The sequence below is a fragment of the Typopeltis vanoorti genome, chromosome 8 (genome assembly GCF_054136105.1).
Source record: "Typopeltis vanoorti isolate ZY-2024b chromosome 8, IOZ_Tvanoo_1.0, whole genome shotgun sequence".
NCBI classification, from domain to species: domain Eukaryota; kingdom Metazoa; phylum Arthropoda; class Arachnida; order Uropygi; family Thelyphonidae; genus Typopeltis; species Typopeltis vanoorti.
Genome location: NC_143556.1, coordinates 140,464,181 through 140,488,072, shown reverse-complemented (window position 1 = coordinate 140,488,072; position 23,892 = coordinate 140,464,181). Strand labels below are relative to the sequence as shown.

Genomic DNA, 23,892 nt, shown 5'->3' with positions numbered 1-23,892 from the left:
CATTAGGAGGGCTCAACCACCCACTTTAAGGGATGTGGGAGGATAAGGGAGAACTCCATATGCTATAAATAAGGTACTTGGGTATATTCGGGAAACTTATGTCGTTTCCATCATTCTGTTGGTGATTTCCTTATTAGTTTTGTACTTGCATACAATTAAATTTTTTTTTTTTTAATATTCTTTCGTAATCTTTAATGCTATAAGTTAAGGGGATAAAAATCCCTTCTTGTTTTTCAGCCAGTAAGCGAAACTAAGATCGAACACTACGATCTGTAACGTTTCATGCCGACGAACTGTCAGCGTATCCAAGCGTAAGTGACCACTTGGTAGTGCCACACCACGGCAACTCGTTGCAAAGGTGAAGCAAGCTTCCTCACTGTTCTTGATATTTTCTCATAATGTAAAACACAGCTCTTAAGAGATGTAGTACTGTTTTTCATTATGAGGAGAGGTCACTACCCAGACCGGTTTCAACCTTTTTTGAGGTCTCATCAGTGAGTAGCTAGACCTAGTTAATATCAGAGTTTAAGTGAAGAAAACTTACATACTTTTGCTATACGATTGACCGAAAGGTGTGTCACTATATTTCATTATAACATAGTATAACTAAGATGAAAAGCCAAAAGGCTATTTTTTTCTGGCGAGGTTGTTATAAGTTAAGGGGATAAAAATCCCTTCTTGTTTTTCAGCCAGTAAGCGAAACTAAGATCGAACACTACGATCTGTAACGTTTCATGCCGACGAACTGTCAGCGTATCCAAGCGTAAGTGACCACTTGGTAGTGCCACACCACGGCAACTCGTTGCAAAGGTGAAGCAAAACTTACATACTTTTGCTATACGATTGACCTTTCGGTCAATCGTATAGCAAAAGTATGTAAGTTTTCTTCACTTAAACTCTGATATTAACTAGGTCTAGCTACTCACTGATGAGACCTCAAAAAAGGTTGAAACCGGTCTGGGTAGTGACCTCTCCTCATAATGAAAAACAGTACTACATCTCTTAAGAGCTGTGTTTTACATTATGAGAAAATATCAAGAACAGTGAGGAAGCTTGCTTCACCTTTGCAACGAGTTGCCGTGGTGTGGCACTACCAAGTGGTCACTTACGCTTGGATACGCTGACAGTTCGTCGGCATGAAACGTTACAGATCGTAGTGTTCGATCTTAGTTTCGCTTACTGGCTGAAAAACAAGAAGGGATTTTTATCCCCTTAACTTATAACAACCTCGCCAGAAAAAAATAGCCTTTTGGCTTTTCATCTTAGTTAATCTTTAATGCTGTTAAAGATAGGGAAAGTTAAATGGCGACATTTCAACATAAATTGTAAATTAAACCTTGTGTTTTGGTAAGCTGCTCTGAAATAAAATATTCTTGTAACTAATATGATTATTGTAATCATGGTGCACATTTGTCCCACTAGCACCTACCTCTTGGTATAAATAAAGAATACACATCAGCACAGTAAAAAATAAAAACTAAATTTATTAATAACTTAAATGTTAAATATTTTGGAAAGAGTAACTCAATCCATGCATACTGATACAAAAGCTACAGGCTACTTTGAAGCTAACATATAGTTTATTCTTCCCAAATTATTCGATGTTCAAGTTATCAGTAAATATATCATTTATTCTTTTTATTGTATACATATTCTTATACTGTCTCCGAACCATGAGTATCATTAAGATCTTGGACCAGTTTTATTAATTAGTGCATAGCAATTTTTATGCGTTTTCATGATTTTTTTTTTTTTTTGTAATATATATTTACAATAATATTCTCATCATCATCATCATCATCAAATTCCTGACATTTATCCTCAAGGGACGTATAGGATGTGATAGTACTACATGAAAATTTTCATTACTCACTTCCTACCTTCAATTTTCTGCCAAATCAATCTATTACTAGTCAAAGAGCTACAACATTGTCAGATCTTATATTTATATATCTATCTTCTAAAACACTTTTTACTGCATAAATCCACCTATATCTTGGTCTTCCTCTATGTCTTTTTCCTGCCAACCTGGCAGAGAACACTTATTTGGCTAATCTTTCCTTTCCCATTCTGTTTAAATGACCACATCATCTGAGATTAGCTCTGCTAATGCATTCCTGGATGCTGACAATGTCAAGTTCTTTCCTAATATCCTCATTTTTAATATGATATTGCCATTGATGCCGTCTGTTCATGAATCTAATCTTTCTCAGGACTCTCATATCTGCAGTCTCTAGTCTTTGGTTAAGTTATGGATCTGAGAGCTGGTTTACTTCTAAACTAGCTCTCAGATCCATAAGTTAAAATTGGTTTGAACACTGTCTTCTATATACATCTAATTTAGTGTTTTGACTAATTTCTTTCTTATTCCATATAAATTTATTCAGTTGACTTCCAACCATACCACCTTTGTTGATTCTCTTGTCTATTTCCATATTTAATTTACCATCTTCACTAAAAATCGTGTCTAAGTACTGAAATGTTTTACTTATTCTATAGGTTCTCCGTTCACAATGTAGCTGATATTTTCAATGCTTCTGCCTAATTTCATTATCTTTGTCCTGTTATTGCTGACCTTCATACCATATCTATCACAACAGTTATTCAATTTAGTCAGGGAATCTTTTTCAGAGTTGTAGCGGATTTATTTAGAAGTATAACATCATCTGCATAAAGCAAGGAGCTGACATTAACATCTCCAATTTTGATATCAGGTTTAATACCACTTTCCTTCATAATGTAATCCATATAGATAATGAATAACAGAGGAGATAATGTGCATCCTTGTCTGACACCAGATTTAACATTAAACCAGCTCCCTGTACTTCCTTCAATCCTAATTGCTGACTTACAACTCAAATAAAAATTAAGTATTGATTGATATTATGCCCCATTGATACTATATAACTTTAGTGTATTGAATAGCTTCTCTCTTGGCACCTTGTCATATGCTTTTTCCAGATCTACAAAACTTAAATACAGATCTCTGTTATATTCCCATGACTTTTCAACTATTTGTCGTAAAGTGAATATCTGATCCTGACAGCCACTATTTGGCATGAATCCAGCTTGTTCCTCACCAGGCTTCTCTTCCACAATCCTTCTCAACCATTTCTCAATATACTGGCATAAATCTTTCCAGGAACACTCAGTAGAGAAATACCTCTCTCTAATTCTCACAATCAGTTTTATTTCCCTTTTTATATATGGGTACTGCGAGAGCTCTACTCCAATCATCTGGAATTTGTCCTTCTGTCCAGGCCCTCTGAACTATGCAGTGTAGCCACTGTAAAACTTTTATACCTCCATACTTCAGCATTTCTATTATAATATCATCTACTCCAGCTGCCTTTCCACATTTCAGACTTTTGATGGCTTTTTCTACTTCAAGCATGGATATGTATTCCTGATTGCATGCCTGGTCAGTGTTTTTTTATCACTGCGCTCTCATCACTGTTAGTTTCATTTAACAATTTTTCGAAGTAATTACTCCATACTTCAAGGATATCTTTTTCTCCAGTTTTCATATCACCTTCATCATCATCATCAAATTCTTGCCATGTACCCTCAAGGGGTGTACAGGATATGATAGTACTACATGAAAAAAATTACATCATCACTAACTTCCTATCTACAATTTTCCTCCAAATCAGTCTGTTACTTGTCAAGACTCCAACATTATCAGATCTTATATTTCTATCGTGTAAGGCACTTTGTACTGTATCAATCCACCTATATCTTGGTCTTCCTCTGGGTCATTTTGCTGCCAACCTGGCAGAGAACACTTGTTTTGCTAATCTTTCTTCGCCCATTCTGTTTAAGCGACCATACCACCTGAGATTAGCTCTGCTGACGCATTCCTGGATGCTGACAATGTCAAGTTCTTTCCTAATATCCTCGATTTTAATATGATATTGCCATTGATGCCATCTGTTCACGCCTATAATCTTTCTCAGTACTCTCATATCTGCGGTCTCTAGTCTTTGCTCAAGTGTTTTAATTCTGACCAAGCGCTCAGATCCATAAGTTAAAACTGGTTTGAACACTGTCTTGTATACAGCTAATTTAGTTCCGACTAATTTCTCTCTTATTCCATAGGAATTTATTCAATTTACTTCCCACCATACCAGCTTTGCTGATTCTGCTGTCTATTTCTATATTTAATTTACCATCTTCAGTAAAAATCGTGTCTAAGTAGCTGAAACGTTTTATTTGTTCCACAGGTTCTCCATTCACAACACAGTTGATATTTTCAGCGATTCTGCCTATTTTCATTGTCTTTGTCTTTTTATTGCTGACCTTTATACCATATCTGTTACAACAGCTATTCAATTTAGTCAGAGAATCTTGCAGATTTGGAGCGGATTTATTTAGAAGTATAACATCATCGGCATAAAGCAAAGAGCTAATATTAACATCTCCAATTTTAATATCATGTTTAATACCACTTTCCTTTATAATGTCATCCATATAGATAATGAATAAGAGAGGGGATAATGTACATCCTTGTCTCACACCAGATTTAACATTAAACCATCTTCTTGTACTTCCTTCAATTATAACTGTTGACTTATAACTCAAATAAAGACTAAGTATTGCTTGATTTAATGCCCCATTGACATCATATAACTGTAGCGTATTGAATAGCTTCTCTCTTGGCACCATGTCATATGCCTTTTCCAAATCGACAAAACTTAAATACAGATCTCTGCTTTCTCGACTATTTGTCATAAAGTGAAGTGAAGATCTGATCCTGACAGCATCTATTTGGCCTGAATCCAGCTTGTTCTTCACCAAGCTTTTCATCCACAATTCTTCTCAACCCTTTCTCGAGTATACTTGCATAGATCTTGCCAGGAACACTCAGTAGGAAAATACCTCTGTAATTCTTGCATTCAGTTTTATTTCCCTTTTTATATATGGGTACTATGAGAGCTCTACTCCAGTCATCGGGAATTCGTCCCTCTGTCCAGTTTTTCTGAACTATGCAGTGCAGCCACTGTAAGACTCTTATACCACCATACTTCAGCATTTCTGGTCGAATATCATCTACTCCTACTGCCTTTCCACATTTCAGGCCTTTGATGGTTTTTTCTACTTCAAGTATGGATATGCATTCCTGACTGCATATCACCTTTATCATCTCTAATTTATTTTACAGCACTCTTTCCTCCATTTCTGAGCTTCTTCAACAATCTCTAGAATATCTTGCCACCTTCTTGATGTTTATTTTCTATTTTCTTACTTAAGTCTTCCTATGACTGACTTATTTGCCAGGAACTTTTGATATGCTTTCTTCTTTTCCTTCACTGCCTCTTTAACTTCCTGTGTTCACCAGGGAGTTCTGATTTTTCTATCCTTGCAGACAACCTCACCACATGCCTCTCTGGCAGAATCAATCAATGTTTTCTTCAGAGCTTGCCACTGAATCTCCAAGGTTTGATTCCTGTTCTCAAACTCTTTCATTTTTTCTTGGTTAATGTTTGTATATTTTACTTTTCAGTTCACATCTGAGAGCTGCTCAACTTTTGTTTGTTTTAAAACTTTCTTACATGTTATTCTTTTCAATATGAAATTCAATTTTATCCTGCTGAAGGCTAGATGGTGATCACTTCCAATTTCCAATCCTCTGTACACTCTAGTGTCCTGCACCAGAGAGAAAACATCACTATCAACAATAACATAGTCAATGAGACTTTTCTTATTCCTTGCCTCTTCTCTCCATATGAATTTGTGCATATTTTTATGTTGGAACATGGTGTTAGTAATAACCAGTCCATGTCCTTAGCAGAAATCCAACAAGTATTTGTGATTATTATTAGCATTGCTCTTTTCTCCAAATTTTCCCAAAATATTTTTGTATGTCTGACAATCCTTTCCTGCTCTGCTATTTAGATCCCCAACAAGGATCAACTTTTCCTTTTTCATTGTGTCAGTTGCTTTTTCTAAAGCCTCAAAATATTCCTCCATTTCTACCTTAGGAGAACCATCTGTGGGACCATAGGCACAAATAAGTTTCATTGTCCAGTTCCCCATTCTGATATTTGCCCACATCACTCTACTTGAAATTGCCTGCCATTCAAGAAGATTAGCCTCGTATTTAGTGTTGAATACTATGGCCACTCCTTCTTTTCCTTGATTGTCATTGCCTGAATGTAACATTTTGTATTTATTGCTCAGAAAGAACTCACCAGTTTTGGTCTTTTTTTGTTTCAGTCACCCCTATTATGTCGATCTTGTACTTATATAATTCATCAGCTAGCTCCATTTCTTTGCCATTCCGGCTTCTTATGTTGTTAGTACCGATCTTCAATTCTGGTGATATTGAGTTGGTGTGTGTTTTAGGATTTGTTCCAGTAGCTGACTTTTAGCTGTTCGCTCTGGTTTCCTCGCTGATTTCATAGCTTTTGCCAGTCTGGCTTCTGTGGAACTTGAGATGAGTGCAGTGAATTTTGTTTTACTTTGGAGATCTTAGAAATCTTTGAAACATTTTGACTAAAGTTTTTAAGCCACCTTGAAGTTCTTTTAATGAAGATGTAGTGCAAGTGGAAATACCATATGTGAATGTTAAAGGGATAGGTTCCTTCTGTGATATATCTGTACTGGAATGACGTGTTTTTTTTCTTGTAATAATTAGTAAATGTTTTCTTTCATTTTGAATAAATTAATTAAATAGAAGGTTGAGCTCTTCTTTCTTCTGTTCTATCTTGAAGAATTGATAGTAGTGAATTTTTAGCTGGGCTGGTAGAAAAATTTTGCTTTGAAGACCTTAATGTTGGTTTTCTATCTGGATCTCTACTCTTTTTTTTTTCATCCTCAAAGCTTCTAAGAAAGGTTTTTCAGGAAGATTCTAATAGAATAAACTAATTTTTTGGAATGTTCTAATCCTGCCCACAAATATCTGGATAGTCACTGTATGGTCTTAAATAGACTATACTGGCTGAAGCAGAGAAGTCAGAGAAAAGAACATTGTAATAAAAGACAAAATAAATCAGATTTAACTGTCTTGTCCCCATGGACAACCATAATTGGTTATCACATTGTTTCAAGGAATTTTTAAAGTTATCCACCCACATTGTACCTTTAATAGAAACCAGAGCCTGATTTTTATATGATGTTTAGAAATTGCTAATTAGAACCTATGTTACATTGCACCTCATTATTCCAACAGTCACCAGTTATCACTAAGGGATAGCTAATATTCCACAACAAATGGTGTCTTCTTTACTTAGCACTTATCAGTCTTTTATCATCATTATCAAATTCCTGATACCATCAAGCTTCCCTTCCACAATCCTTCTCAACCGTTTCTCAAGTATACTTGCATAAATCTTTCCAAGAACACTCAGTAGGGAAATACCTCTGTAATTCTTAGATTCAGTTTTATTTCCCCTTTTTATATATGGGTACTATGAGAGATCTTCTCTAATCATCTGGAATTCGTCCCTCTGTCCAGGCCTTCTGAACTGTGCAGTGCAGCCACTGCAAGACTTATATTTCCAAACTTGACCATTTTTAGTCGAATATCATCTTCTCCCACTGCCTTACCACATTTCAGGCTTTTGATGGCTTTTTCTACTTCAAGTATTGATATATATTTCTGATTGCATGTCTGTTGAGTGTTTTTTTACTACTGTACTCTTACTGATTGTTTCGTTTAGCAATTTTTTGAAGTAATTACTCCATACATTAGGGATATCTTTTTTTTTCACCAGTTTTATGACACCTTTATCATCTGTAATTCCTTTTACGGCACTCTTCCTCCATTTCTGAGCTTTTTCAACAGTCTCCAGAATATTTTGCCACTTTCTTGATTGCCAGCAAAGGATGGTTGATTGATATAGCCTCTGCTACTAATGGCTCATGCCAAAGGTTAAACAAGTTTGAGTGCATGCGGTTGTTGTTGGAAGGGGTTTAATCGTTCGATGCTGTTGGCACACTCTCCCTCGATGAGTCTTTGGACACCCTGGAGGTGTCACATAATAATAATACTAATAATTTATTTTCTGTGTTCTTACCCAAGTGTTCCCATGACTTTTGTTTAGCTAATTTTACACAATGCTTAGTTTCTTACATTTGTCTCTGTATTCTCTTAAGAGCACAAGCTTACTTATTCTACAGAAACTTTTGATATGCTGCCTTCTTTTCTTTCGCTGCCTCTTTAATTTCCTGTGTTCACCATGGAGTTTGATTATTCTGTCCTTGCAAACAACTTTACCACAAGCCTCTCTGGCTGAATCAATAAATGCTTCCTTCATAAATTGTCACTGAATCTCCAAGGTTTTGTTCCTGTTCTCAAACTCTTTCATTTTTTCTTGAATAATGTTTATGTATTTTAGTCTACAGTTCACATCTGAAAACTGCTCAACTTTTATTTGCTTTAAAACTTTCTTACATGTTCTTCTTTTCAATATGAAATTCAATTTTATCCTGCTCAATACCAAATAGTGATCGCTTCCAATTTCAAATCCTCTGTACACTCTGGTGTCCTGCACCAGGGAGAAAACATCACTATCAACAATAACATTGTCAAAGAGACTTTTCTTATTCCTTGCCTCTTCTCTCCATGTGAATTTGTGCACATTTTTATGTTGGAACATGGTGTTAGTAATAACCAGTCCATGTCCTGAGCAGAAATCCAACAAGTATTTGCCATTATTATTAGCTTTGCTCTTTTCTCCAAATTTTCTCAAAATATTTTTGTATGTCTGACAATCATTTCCTGCTCTGCTATTTAGATCTCCAACAAGGACCAACTTTTCATTTTTCATTGTGTTAGTTTCTTTTTCTAAAGCCTCAAAATATTCCTCCATTTCTATCTTAGGAGAACCTTCTGTGGAACCATAGGCACAAATAAATCTCATTGTCTAGTTTTCCATTCTGATATGTGCCCACATCCTTCTACTTGATATTGCTTGCATTCAAGAAGATTCTTCTGGTTCCCATCTGCCATACGGTCGGGGGAGGGTAGCTATATGCTACCATTCTAGGGAGAGATGATTATGAGCAAGGTGGTTTCCCGTTGCCTTCCTTGCCGTAAGTATTTATGACTGTAACCTGGGTGTTCACGGGGCCGGTTTGCCTGCTTGCGGGATGAAAAACCCCAGATAAACTGGCAGAAAAAACCCTGCTGACCACCCCCAAGACCGGCTAACTTGGCTATGGCTGAGGAAGATCCTTAAGCTCCTCGCGTCATGGACGGAAATCGAACCTAGGACACTCCTTCCCCAGGCATATGGTTGCGAAGCGCAAAACTGCTAGGCTAACCGCGTGGACTCAATCAAGAATATTAGCCTCTTATTTTGTATTCAGTACTATAGTTACACCTTCTTTTCCCTGATTGTCATTGCCTGAATCTATATAGCATTTTGTGTTTATTGCTCAGAAAAATCTCACCAGATTTTGTCTTTTTTGTTTCATTTACCCCTATTATATCAATCTGGTACTTATCCAATTCCTCAGCCAGCTCCATTTCTTTGCCATTCATTCTTTGTATTTGATAGTACTGATCTTGAACTCTGTAATGTTTAGTTGGGGGTGTAGGATTTGTTCCAATAGCTGACTTTTCACTGTTCTCCCTGTTTCCCTGGCAAAAACAACAGGGAACTTGTTTAACTGGGCGGCACCCCAGTCGGCATGAAATTCTGACATGTTGTACTTAATTTTATATTTTGATTTAAGCAAATACGAATACAGTTTGGTTAGCTTAATCCAAAATTGCCAGCTCATCCTTTTTTGTTCAGTATCCAGGACCTAATCAGTCTTTTTTTATCATGATTATTATCACATCATCCATGAAGTCAGCAGATTCATCATTGGAGGTTTATTTAACTAACAACATATGTATCATATTGCGCCTTAAAATCCTTAACAGTCCTTCCATTAACAACATATTCTGGTAATGTGATCACCCACAATTCTCCATGTGCAAAATCTATCCCCTCACACTCTTCTGCCATGCTTACACAATTCCAGCGATGGCTTTTGGTTCTCTCCTTCTCCTTCTGCTCTTCTTATAATCTCCTCTGTATTAATCCAATAAAATCTCTTCACTAACTTAAACACTATCATATCACTTGTTTTTTTCTTATCCACTAACATCTGTGATTACAAAGCTGTTGTATAAACTGAATAAGAATTCAGCAATAGGGACTGATGTGACATTAACACAAATACTAAAAGAGTGTTCAGCTGAACTAGCTATGTCTGACCTGACTATACAGTTTGAATTTCGTAGTATGGAAGGCTCCAAAAGTGGAAAGAATTAGTATCTCATTGCACATCTGTGGTGCAAAGACTATGTGTCTAACTGTATAAATGTAAAGTTCGGCATTTTGGTGTAATCAGATCTCCTATGGTATATCATATTAGTGGGATTATGGTAGAAGAAACTGATCGGCTAGGTTTTTCTATCATAGAGATAGTGCATTTCTCTCATAGAGAAGAAAATGGATTGCCTTTGTTGGATGTGAGTGCAGATAATATGAATGAATTTATCAATAAATATAACAGCTGATGTGAGTGATATGGGCCTTCCTCGATGAGTCCCTGACTGCCTTGGAGGTCTCTGTTAATGATGATATTTAATTCACTATGAATATTTTACGTTACTGATGTTAATATAATCTAATGTACATTTTGAATTTTACATTTTAATTCCGAATTTCCCATTTTATAATTTCACACCCTTATATTCTCTTCTTTATGTCTTCCATTATTATTTGCATTTGTATATCATGTTCTGTGTGCTTTATGTATATTCATCCTGCCAATTCTTTGTGTTCTATCATCACTGTATAATTTCTTGGAAGTTTATTTTGCACTTGGTTAGACTATAATAAAATTAGTTTAATCCTTTATCCAAGTATAAGCAAACAAATTTTGTGCCTGAAAATATCTTCAGGACTGAGGTAAGGTGGTACATCCCTTGGCAACTCGTAGCATAGGTGGACAAAGCTTGTCTCAGTATCTCCCATAATGCAAAGCACATCTCCTTGCAGACATGTATACTGCTATGCATTAAGGCAACTCATATAGGTAAATATGACCTCTCTATTGCTTCTGCCTTAGTATCACCACTCTGGATCTGCCTCCCACTGACGAGACCTCAAAAAAGGTCGAAACCGGTCTGGGTAGTGGCTCTTCCTTTAATGCATAGCAGTATACATGTCCACAAGGAGATGTGCTTTGCATTATGGGAGATACTGAGACAAGGAGTGATGAGAGCTTGGTCCACCTTTGCTATGAGTTGCCAAGGGATGTACCACCTTACCTCAGTCCTGAAGATATTTCCAGGTGCAAACTTTGTTTGCTTACACTTGGGTAAAGGATTAAACTAAATTTATTACTATAATTTCCTTTCTTCTATTTCCTGTCATTCTGTCATCAATGTACAATTTCCTAGTGTTTCCGTTGTTCTATTTCTTACAATTTCATGTGTTTACTGATCTCAACTACAGTTTTCCACTTACTTTTATTTTCTAGTTTTGATACAAAACAAAGTGGGGGGGGGGTAGAGCAAGCACAATCTTTGCAGTACTTCCCACTGGTTATGCCCAACAGTTGTATTTTGTGACATTAGTTGTGATGTCCTTTGTGAGGAAATTCAATTAACTAGAGGTTTTGTGCTTCTAATGTTTGCAATAGTCAGCAAAAGTATTGGTTTTATGAAACTTAAAGTGAATCTTTTCCATAATTTGTTAAGGTGCATCATATATCATCATTGGGCGCATCGTTTGCTATAGTACACGTTTACGCTACACAGATTAAAAACTAGGGGTGCTTAAGGGTCAAAGCTGTATAACTGAGAGGAGACCTCCATATAGCCTTTAAAGGAATGCGGAGAACCGACCAGGGCTTCTGACCTAATGTCCAATCCTCACCTTCTCGTGGTGCACCCTGTTGGGTATCTACTTGGATACTGAACGGACGAGGATGGGCTGGCAATTTGGGATTTAGCCGACCAAATTGTATTCTTATTGGTTAAACCAAAATATAGAATGATGGTACAACATGACAAAATTTCATGCTGGCTGGGGCGTCGCCTGGTTAAACAAGGCCCCCGTTGTTTTCGCCAGGGAACCAGGGCGAACAGCAAAAAGTCAGCTACTGGAACAAATCTGAAAATAAACCCCAACTCAACATCACCAGAGTAAAAGATCGGTACTATCAACGTAAGAAGCCTGAATGGCAAAGAAATGGAGCTAGCTGAGGAATTAGATAAGTACCAGATCGACATAATAGGGGCGACTGAAACAAAATAGTCAAAAACTGGTGAGATCTTCCTGAGCAATAAATACAAAATGTTATATTCAGGCAATGAAAATCAAGGAGAAGAAGGAGTAGCCATAGTATACAACACAAAATAAGAGGCTAATCTTCTAGAATGGCAGTGAGTCTCAAGTAGAGTGACGTATTCTCATATCAGATATCAGAATGGGGAACTAGACAATGAGACTTATTTGTGCCTATGGTCCCACAGAAGGTTCTACTAAGGTAGAAGTGGAGGAATTTTTTGAGGCTTTAGAAAAAGCAACTGACACAATGAGAAAGGAAAAGTTAGTCCTTGTTGGGCATCTAAATAGCAGACTAGGAAATGATATTGTGAGACATGCAAAAATATTTTGAGAAAAGAGCAAAGCTAATAATAATGGCAAACATCTGTTGGATTTCTGCTCAGGACATGGACAGGTTGTTACTAACACCATGTTCCAACATAAAAATGTGCACAAATTCATATGTAGAGAAGAGGCAAGGAATAAGAAAAGTCTCATTCACAATGTTGTTGTTGATAGTGATGTTTTCTCCCTGGTGCAGGACACCAGAGTGTACAGAGGATTTGAAATTGGAAGTGATCACTATTTAGTCTTGAGCAAGATAAAATTGAATTACATATTGAAAAGAATAACATGTAAGAAAGTTTTAAAGCGAATAAAAGTTGAGCAGCTCTCAGATGTAAACTGTAGGCTAAAATACACAAAGATTATTGAAGAACAAATGAAAGAGTTTGAGAACAGGAATCAAACCTTGGAGATTCAGTTGCAAATTCTGAAGAAAACATTGATTGATTCTGCCGGAGAGGCATGTGGTGAGATTATCTGTAAGGATAAAAAAATCAGAACTCCCTGGTGGACACTGGAAGTTAAAGAGGCAGTGAAGGAAAAGACGAAAGAATACCAAAAGTTCCTGTCAAATAAGTCAGCTCGTGCTCTTAGAGAATATAGAGACAAATGCAAGAATGCTAAACACTGTGTAAAACTAGCTAAACAAAAGTCATGGGAGGACTTTGGCAAGAATATAGAAAATAAATATCAAGAAGGTGGCAAAATATTCTGGAGGTTGTTGAAGAAGCTTAAGAATGGAGGAAAGAGTGCTGTAAAAGCTATTAGAGATGATAAAGGTGACATGAAAATGGGAGAAAAAGATATCCTTGAAGTATGGAGTAATTACTTTGAAAAACTGCTAAATGAAACAAGCAGTGATGACAGCACAGTGGTAAAAGACACTGACCATGCATGCAGTCAGAAATACATATCCATACTAGAAGTAGAAAAAGCCATCAAAGGCTTGAAATGTGGAAGGGCAGCAGGAGTAGATGATATTCGACCAGAAATGCTGAAGTATGGTGGTATAAGAGTCTTACAGTGGATGCACTGCATAGTTCAGAAAGCCTGGACAGAGGGATGAATTCCCAATGACTGGAGTAGAGCTCTCATAGTACCCATATGTAAAAAGGGAAATAAAACTGAATGCGAGAATTACAGAGGTATTTCCCTACTGAGTGTTCCTGGCAAGATCCATGCAAGTATACTTGAGAAACGGTTGAGAATTGTGGAAGAAAAGCAGGAAAACGACCCAGAGGAAGACCAAGATATAGGTGGATTGATACAGTACAATGTGTCTTGGACGATAGAAATATAAGATCTGATAATGATAATATTGGAGTCTTGACAAGTGACAGACTGATTTGGATGAAAATTGTAGATAGGAAGTTAGTAATGATGTAAATTTTTCATGTAGTACTATCACATCCTGTACACCCCTTGAGGGTACATGGCAGGAATTTGATGATGATGATGAGATTAAAAACTATTCACCAATTTCTCCAATATGTCACTTCTTTCCATGTGAATGTTTCAGATAAATTATCATCATCATCATCAAATCCCTGACATGTACCCTCAAGGGGTGTACAGGATATGATAGTACTACATGAAAAATTTACATCGTTACTAACTTCCTATCTACAATTTTCATCCAAATCAGTCTGTCACTTGTCAAGACTCCAATATTATCATTATCAGATCTTATATTTCTATCGTCCAAGGCACATTGTACCGTATCAATCCACCTATATCTTGGTCTTCCTCTGGGTCGTTTTCCTGTCGACCTAGCAGAGAACACTTATTTTGCTAATCTTTCCTCGTCCATTCTGTTTAAGTGACCATACCACCGGAGATTAGCTCTGCTAATGCATTCCTGGATGTTGACAATGTCAAGTTCTTTCCTAATATCCTCATTTTTAATATGATATTGCGATTGATGCCATCTGTTCACGCCTATAATCTTTCTCAGGACTCTATCTGCCATCTCTGGTCTTTGGTCAAGTGCTTTACTTCTGACTCAGCTCTGAGATCCATAAGTTAAAACTGGTTTGAACACTGTCTTGTATACAGCTAATTTAGTGTTTCGACTAATTTCTCTCTTATTCCATATGAATTTATTCAGTTGACTTCCTATTATACCAGCTTTGTTGATTCTGTTGTCTATTTCCATATTTAATTTACCATCTTCACTAAAAATCGTGCCCAAGTAGCTGAAATGTTTTACTTGTTCCACAAGTTCTCCGTTCACAACACAATTGACATTTTCAACAATTCTACTTATTTTCATTATCTTTGTTTTTTTAATGCTCACCTTCATACCATATCTATTACAACAGTTATTCAGTTTAGTCAGGACTCTTGCAAACTAGTAGCTGATTTATTTAGAAGTGTAACATCATCCGCATAGAGCAAAGAGCTGATATTAACATCTCCAATTCTGATATCATGTTTAATACCACTTTCCTTCATAATGTAATCCATATAGATAATGAATAACAGAGGGGATAATGTACATCCTTGTATCACACCAGATTTAACATTAAACCATTTTCCTGCTTCCTTCAATCCTAATTGCTGACTTACAACTCAGCAATTAGGATTGCTGAGTTGTAAGTCAGCAATTAGAGGCATAATATCAGCAATTAATGGGGCATAATATCAATCAATACTAAAAAATTAAGTATTGATTGATATTATGCCCCATTGATACTATATAACTGTAGCATATTGAATAGCTTCTCTCTTGGCACCTTGTCATATGCTTTTTCCAGATCTACAAAACTTAAATACAGATCTGTGTTTTATTCCCATGACTTTTCAACTATTTGTCGTAAAGTGAATATCTGATCCTGACAGCCATTATTTGGCCTGAATCCAGCTTGTTCCTCACCAGGCTTCTCTTCCACAATCCTTCTGAACCATTTCTCAAGTATACTGGCATAAATCTTTCCAGGAACACTCAGTAGAGAAATACCTCTCTAATTCTCACAATCAGTTTTATTTCCCTTTTTATATATGGGTACTATGAGAGCTCTACTCCAATCATCTGGAATTCGTCCTTCTATCCAGGCCTTCTGAACTATGCAGTGTAGCCACTATAAAACTTTTATACCTCCATACTTGAGCATTTCTATTCTAATATCATCTACTCCAGCTGCCTTTCCACATTTCAGACTTTTGATGGCTTTTTCTACTTCAAGCATGGATATGTATTCCTGATTGCATGCCTGGTCAGTGTTTTTTTATCACTGTACTCTCATCACTGCTAGTTTCATTTAGCAATTTTTCGAAGTAATTACTCCATACTTCAAGGATATCGTTTTCTCCTGTTTTCATGTAACCTTTATCATCTCTAACTTCTTTTATAGCACTCTTTCCTCAATTTCTAAGCCTCTTCAACAACCTGCACAATATCTTACCACCTTCTTGATATTTATTTTCTATGTTCTTGCCAAAGTCCTCCCATGACTTCTGTTTAGCTAATTTTACACAATGTTTAGCTTTCTTACATTTGTTTCTGTATTCTCTAAGAGCACAAGCTGACTTATTTGCCAGGAATTTTTGATGTGCTTTCTTCTTTTCCTTCACTGCCTCTCTAACTTTCTGTGTCAACCATGGAGGTCTGAATTTTCTATCCTTGCAGACATCCTCACACATGCCTCTCTGGCTGAATCAATCAGGGTTTTCTTCAAGGCTTGCTACTGAATCTCCAAGGTTTGATTCCTGTTCTCAAACTCTTTCATTTTTTCTTCAATAATCGTTGTGTATTTTAGTCTACACATCACATCTGAAAGTTGCACAACGTTTATTCGCTTTAAAACTTTCTTATATGTTATTCTTTTCAATACAAAATTCAATTTTATCCTGCCCAAGACTAAACAATGATCGCTTCCAATTTCAAATCCTCTGTACACTCTGGTATCCTGCACCAGGGAGAAAACATCACTATCAACAATAAGATAGTCAAAGAGACTTTTCTTATACCTTGCCTCTTCTCTCCATGTGAATTTGTGCACATTTTTATGTTGGAACATGGTGTTAGTAATAACCAGTCCATGACCTGAGTAGAAATCCAACAGGCATTTGCCATTATTATTGGCTTTGCTCTTTTCTCCAAATTTTCCCAAAATATTTTTGTATGTCTAACAATCATTTCCTACTCTGCCATTTAGATCCCCAACAAGGACCAACTTTTCCTTTTTCGTTGTGTCAGTTGCTTTTTCTAAAGCCTAAAAAAATTCCTCTACTTATACATTAGTAGAACCTTCTGTGGAACCATAGGCACAAATAAGTCTCATTTGCCCACATCACTCCACTTGAGACTGCCTGCCATTCAAGAAGATTAGCCTCGTATTTTATGTTGAATGCTATGGCTACTCCTTCTTTTCCTTGATTGTCATTTCCTGAATATAACATTTTGTATTTATTGTTCAGAAAGATCTCACCAGTTTTTGTCTTTTTTGTTTCAGTCACCCGTATTATGTTGATCTGGCACTTATCTAATTCCTTAGCTAGTTCCATTTCTTTGCCATTCAGGCTTCTTATGTTGTTAGTACTGATCTTTATCTCTGGTGATGTTGAGTTGGGATGTGCTTTCAGATTTGTTCCAGTTGTTGACTTTTCGCTGTTCACCTTGGTTCCTTGGTGAAAACAACCGGGGCCTTGTTTAACCGGGCGACACCCCAGCCGGCATGAAATTTTGTCATGTTGTACCATCATTTTCTATATTGGTTTAAGCCAATAAGAATACAATTTGGTCTGCTAAATCCCAAATTGTCAGCCCATCCTTGTTCATTCAGTATTCAGGTAGATACCTAACAGTTTGCAATATGAGAAAGTGAGGATTGGACATTAGGTCAGAAGCTCCGGTCTGTTCTCCATATTCCTTTAAAGGCTATGTGGAGGTCTCCTCTCAGTTATACAGCTTTGACCCTTAAGGACCCCTCAGATAAATTAAGCTCATATAATTCTGAACCTCTTCAGATATATTGGCTACCCAGAATCCACAAACAAAAATTGGTCTTATGTAAAATATTTTCTTTGTTGCATAGAGAAGTTAACTGTCAGCAGTTAAGTGAATGTTCCACTTATTCACCTTAGAATTAATCCAAAATGAATTGTCTTCCTATGTCTCAGCCCAGTTTTATTCACCATAAACTCTGCTATTTCATTTGATAAGAAAAATATACAAATTGAGGATATAGCTCTACTCATAATTTCCACTTTCTAAACTTTGTGAAGTCATTTGAAAAACAGTGCTCTCTTTCCCCCACCAATACACCAACACACACACAGACACACACAGACCATTTATGAGGCAGACATTAGGAAGGGCAGACTATTCTTCTTTCCTTTTTGTATTGTGAACTGAGTTTTAGGATGCTGGTTGTTTAAATGTCATAGAAAGGAATCATATTCTGTATGACCATTATAGTTTTAATACAACAGATTCCTTTTTATGACATTTGAACAACCAGCATCCTAAAACCCAGTTCACAATACAAAAAAGAAAAGAAGAATAGTCTGCCCTTCTTAAACAGGTTATTTTATATATTAACTTGATATATTCTTGGCTTTCACACCATACAGGTAGCCATACAGAGGTGTATGTGATGCATATATATATTATATATGCATATGTACTGTGTGTATATATACATCACACTACTATTCCTTGTATTGGTGTTACATTGTGAAAACTTTCTTTGGAAATAACTGTTACAGCCAGTTCCGGCTCTACTGGTCTTGGTGCCCTGATACAATTTTAAGTTGAGCACCAACATTTAATAAACACTAATATTAAAATGTTTTATTTTATTTTTTCTATTCACTTTAGCACCCCTCGAAGAAGGCACCCAAATGTGATGCATTGCCTGCTTATTGTGTTAAGCTAGCACTGGTTACAGCTGCTGTTTAAGAAAATTGTTACAGCTATGTCCCACGTGATCAATAAAATACTATCATTTCCTCCCATCTTGTACACGTAGACTGTTTCACAGACGTAAACAGTCTATGTTTACTTCTGTAAAAGTAAACATAGGATAGAAAGACATGTTCTTCCTTGAATTCACTAAATTTGGATTATTATTATTATTACACGTTTCCTCCAAGGAATCCAAAGATCCAGCTAGGGAGGGTCCCTTAATCACTGATATTTAAATACCTGTTATACCTCTCCTTGAACACATTCACTGAAGATCTACACATCTAAAGGTAGCCAGTTCCACACACACACACACACACACACATGCATCGTACAGTGAGAAGAGTGTGGTTCTCACTTGCTTCCAATCTACACCCTTACCCAACTTTCAGGGAAGATAATACCTGCTGTAAGCAGAAGAATCTAATCTCTCTCTATGATGTAAGATCCCCTTACAAACATCTTTGTTGCTATTTCTTTTCCTCAGGCCATTCCTTAAACTCTGAAGACCACATTCCCACAATCTGTTCTTATATATGGAGTTCCAGTAGCCAACTATCATCTTAGTTACCTACCACTGGATCTTATCTCTGGAGTCGATATGACCATATCTCCACATATTGGTCCAGATGTGGTCTTATTAAAGCCTTGTAAAGTGAGAGAATAACTTTATTTTTCTTATACATATAGAAAGGCTTAGGTGTAATTGTTTTTTCATAATAGCACTTCTTGGTATAAACAACACCAAGAGAGAAAAATACATTCATTTATTGAGCTTACTAATATTTTGCCAGTTTTCTACCCAGCATCTTCAGAGCTTTCAAGCACACAGACACGAAACAAAATAATTGGAAACAATTCGGATCATAACTGAAACAGAATTAATGTCTTAACATGGTACCTTCTGTGGGCCAGATAATCATTAAGTTATTTGAAAAAGTCAGTCTCTCTGGTCTCAGAATGACTGACATAATGTCTGTCTTAACCATTGCAGTAATGTGACTTCTAAACAATAAGAATTTACTGAGTGAAACTAGAGCACCCAAGTCTCTAGTTTCATTGACTACCTGCAGTAAATTCCTATTAACATAATACCATGCCTGCAATGCCCTCTGTCCAGAATGCATAACCTTACACTTGACAATGTTGAACTGATCTGCACTGTCATTTATGTGCACACACACACACATCTGTCCAGGTGTATTACTTTGTCATTTTGGAGGTTTAATGGAATATTATCAGCGCTGGGAAAAACTAATTTTAATACTTCCAATATTTTGTATCAGTCACTGAGACATCTTCAGGGATTACCAATTACTTTTGTAACAACACACTCAAATACAATACAGTACTAAGTGAAACACATTGGTGACTCTAAAGTCCTATCTAGGTGGTGGTAGTGTGCCCTCTATGTGTTTATAAGTGGCCTAGGATGTAACGTGGGATCTTTGATAATTAATGTTTCCCAAATTTTGGGAAGTTTCATGCAACCATATTTATTTAAATTCAGTTGATTTCTGAGTCTCTCCACAGATTCTAAAAACAGTCTTTCTTTTTTTGAATTTACTATGATGGAGAAAGTGGTTTTTCTCCAGGAGATCCTATGGGTTGTATCCAAAACATGGCCACCTATAAATGCCCATCGAAGGTGCACCACCTAGATAGGACTTTAGAGTCATCCATGTGTTTCACTTAGTATCGTATTGTATTTGAGTGTGTTGTTACAAAAGTTATTTGTAATCCATGAAGATGTCTCAGTGACTGAGACAAAATATTGGAGGCATTAAAATTAGTTTTAATCCTTTCCCAGTGGTGATAATATTCCATTAAACACCCAACATCATGTCCTCACAGCACTTAAGCCACAACCCATGTATTACCTTGTGTACTGCTGAACATTTTGAATGGTGCGGTGTGACCTTTGCTGTCTTTGCATCAGTTAAACACAAACCACTGGATATCACCCTCTAGACCAGGACTTCTCAAATGGTGACTTGCATGCCACTTCCTGCCTGTTAGGTTATTTGCACTGGCATGCTAATTAGTAGATGAAGCGTATCAAAATGGGGAAAAAAAAATAATAATACAAGTTTATTATTAATTTCTGAATCTATTTTCATAGAAGCTATTTTGAATTTGTCACCAGGCTGCAAATGGCTAAGTTGCAGTAATTGTTAATATTACCAATAGAGGTAGTACCTCTCCATCATGATTTAAGAGCTGATGTCTTGATGTTGCCAGTATAGCCATTTTATAATTATTATTATGGACACCTCCATGGAGCCTGCAGACTCATCATGGGTGGTCCACTAACATTCCAAAAACCAAACATAAACCAAAGTTAATCTTCATTTGCACAATACTTGTCCTATTTTGCTTTGAACTCATTTATTGATATAGCACCTTGCAACTGACTCTGGCAACCAATCCACTCATTCACCACCCTCCAAACAAAAAATCTAGCTCTCATGCCTTTGCTAACTAAACTCTTTCTTAAATTCCACGCATGACCCCTAATTTTCCACATACTAGTCATGTACTGAAAAATTTCATCTGTGTCAATCGTGTAACAACTTTTAAGTAACTTATATGTCTCTATTATACCCCCCCCCACACACACACACCTTTTCTTACTATCTACCAATTTCTGTAACCCACAAATCTTCCATCTGTCCTCATAATGAGCATCCTCTCGACCTGCTACCATCATGGTCACTTGCATTTGGGCACTTTCCACATCTTAAAGGGACCCAGGTGACCAGATCTGTGCACGGTAGTCAAGATAACACATATCAAGATAACACATAACACATATGATGACCTCTTATCTCTGCTTGTTAGTGTGTGTTAATGGACTCTGGGATTCAGAGGCCATATTGCTGAAGTGATCAGCTAATTTCATCTTGTGCTTTTTTTTTTTTCTTTTTTTTTTTTACCATACCAGTCACACTTCTGGCCTGTGTTTTATACTGCTCATGAGACTACTGATCATCTTTTTCTTTAAACGTCCTCTGCAAGCTTCTTTTTTTTTTTAAGTAACATCACATGCTTAATGGTCTTATTAAGTTTCATTTAATTCCTGCTATCCCTTTATTCAAACACCCCTTGACCATTTCCCATGCACTAATAACATCCTTCATCTGTAATTTGTCATTCTGTAGCATTCTCCAAGCAGTCTCTTGAATTTGTAACTACCAGCTCTAGAATTCCACATATAATCCTTCTTTAGTGAGAAATCTATGCATTCAGCCACCTGCAGGTCAAAACTATGTGACCGCTCTTGCCAGCTGGTGGCAATGTAGCCACCTTTGTTATAGACATATCCTCTGATGCAATCACAATATCCACTTTGAGTCCCCTGGTGCTATCCATCACATGCTGTCTTAAGTAATTGTTCCTTAGTATCTGCATAAGTTCCATTTCCTTTCACCCACGTGATCTCTCCTCCTTCCAGTCTATGTCCTGATATTTATTTGCTGATGCATATCATTCACACTATCTTTTGCATTCCCTGGCCTATAGCGGCAACCAACTATATATTTGGTCTTGTTAGCATCTATCTCACACCAAATGGCCTCAAATGTATTGCTGTTCATTTCACTGATCCCTTGTTGAGCTGCTAGTCTTTTTTGCTGCAATTCTTGTATTGAGTAATATCCCCCTCCCCAATCTTGTTTGCTGTATCTTCCATGAAATACTGTAGCCTTCACATTCTATTCTCTACCAAATTCTGTTGGCCATTTCTAGCTAATACCAATAACTTTTGGCTGATAAGAGCTAACTAATGGCTAAACTCTTCCCTCTTATTCTGGATGCTTCTTGCATTAGTATACATAAAATTTATCTGTTTCCTATCGCAACACTTTGTACTGACCATTCCATTCTGATTTTTCTACCTCACAAACTAAATCCAACTTTTTCTGTCCACCCATACACCATTTGCCTTATTAGTGTCTATGTACACGCTCACTGCATCTTCTTAATAGCTCTAGTTTCCTTATCTTTGCGTTCCTAGTGTCATGACCATTCAGCAAAATTATGACCCATCTTAATAGGCAAACTCAAGAACTCATTAAATTCAACTCTCATCAGGCAATTACTATCATTCTCGTGAGACCAAAATCTTAGTCCATCTACATTTTTCGAGAGAATCCCCAAAGCCACATCATGCATTCCACCATCATCTAACTACATCTGTTGTGAGAACTTACACTTTGGAAACCCATGGAAAGGCCATTCCATGCATTATTCTCCAATACCTGTCAGTCTCCTATCCATATCAACTTTATTTTGCATATTCATCTCTTTGAGTTTGTATAACAACCCTTTATGTAGAATCCTGTCAAATGTTTGGGAAAATCCTGAAGTAATATGGTCTCTGCTGTCCCACTGTTATTGAATGTGAGGAGATTGCTAAAGCAAGATCTAACTTTAATAAAACCATGCTGTCATCTATAGAGGATTCTGGTGCTCTCTTCCCACCTTTGGATGCAATTCCTAGCAAGGCTCTCCAATACCTTTGATGACTACACCTAGAGATATTCATTTATCTTTAATTTGTTACATCAGTCCTAACTATATCCTTGTAAAATGGAATTATCTTGCATTAGGAATCATTCATGAGATTGACGTTGAACAACCAGGTCAGGATTATTGCTAATTCTCTTGCACATTCCTATGCACCCATGCCATTATCCCATCTAGTTCAACTGCTATATTTGAATCAAGCTCTTGTAATAGTTTTTATACCTCCTCACCATTCAGAGAGCTTATGGGTCTGCCTGGAATGTATAGCTTACAAAATTGAGCCCCAAACAAATTGGCTATTTCTAGTACATCTGATGCTTTTCTGCTGTACACATTCACTGAGTTTATTCCTTCATAACCATTCTTCTTTCTGTTTGCTAAAGGCAATAAAATTCTCTTGGGTTTCCTTTGGTCTCTTGGTAACTTTTTTTCATAATTTGATTTTGCCTTTCTCACCATGGATGTCACTCTCCCAGCCTGCTTTCTATAATGCTCCTGAACCTCCTTATCACTCTTATGATATTGAATCCACAACATTCTCTTATTAAGCATCTCTAGCTTTGAAGTATTTTTCATCTATTTAATTCCTGTAGTCCAGTAGAAGTGGCATTTGCATCCACAGCTGTAGAAAAAAGGACTAAGTTCTATTCTAGTTGAACTTAGGGAACTGTGCCTTTCTTTGACCAGTTCCCAAGTTAGTCAATCTCTGGCATGGGGCAAGCAGGGTTTTTTTCTCCCAGAAACTTCTTTTTTTTTTTTGTTTTGTAAACTCAAGAAAATAGACTCTGTCCATCCACAGTATTTCAGACAATAAAAATATGTTAGGATTTTTAGGGA

At 36.7% G+C, this 23,892-nt stretch overlaps 1 protein-coding gene across 2 annotated transcripts in view; it reads left to right on the top strand.

The window, feature by feature from the left end:
* The window catches only part of LOC150104389 (CTP synthase 1-A-like), a 281,082-nt gene that overhangs the window by 176,484 nt on the left and 80,706 nt on the right, over window positions 1–23,892 (top strand). The gene's annotated exons all lie outside the window — the stretch shown is intronic.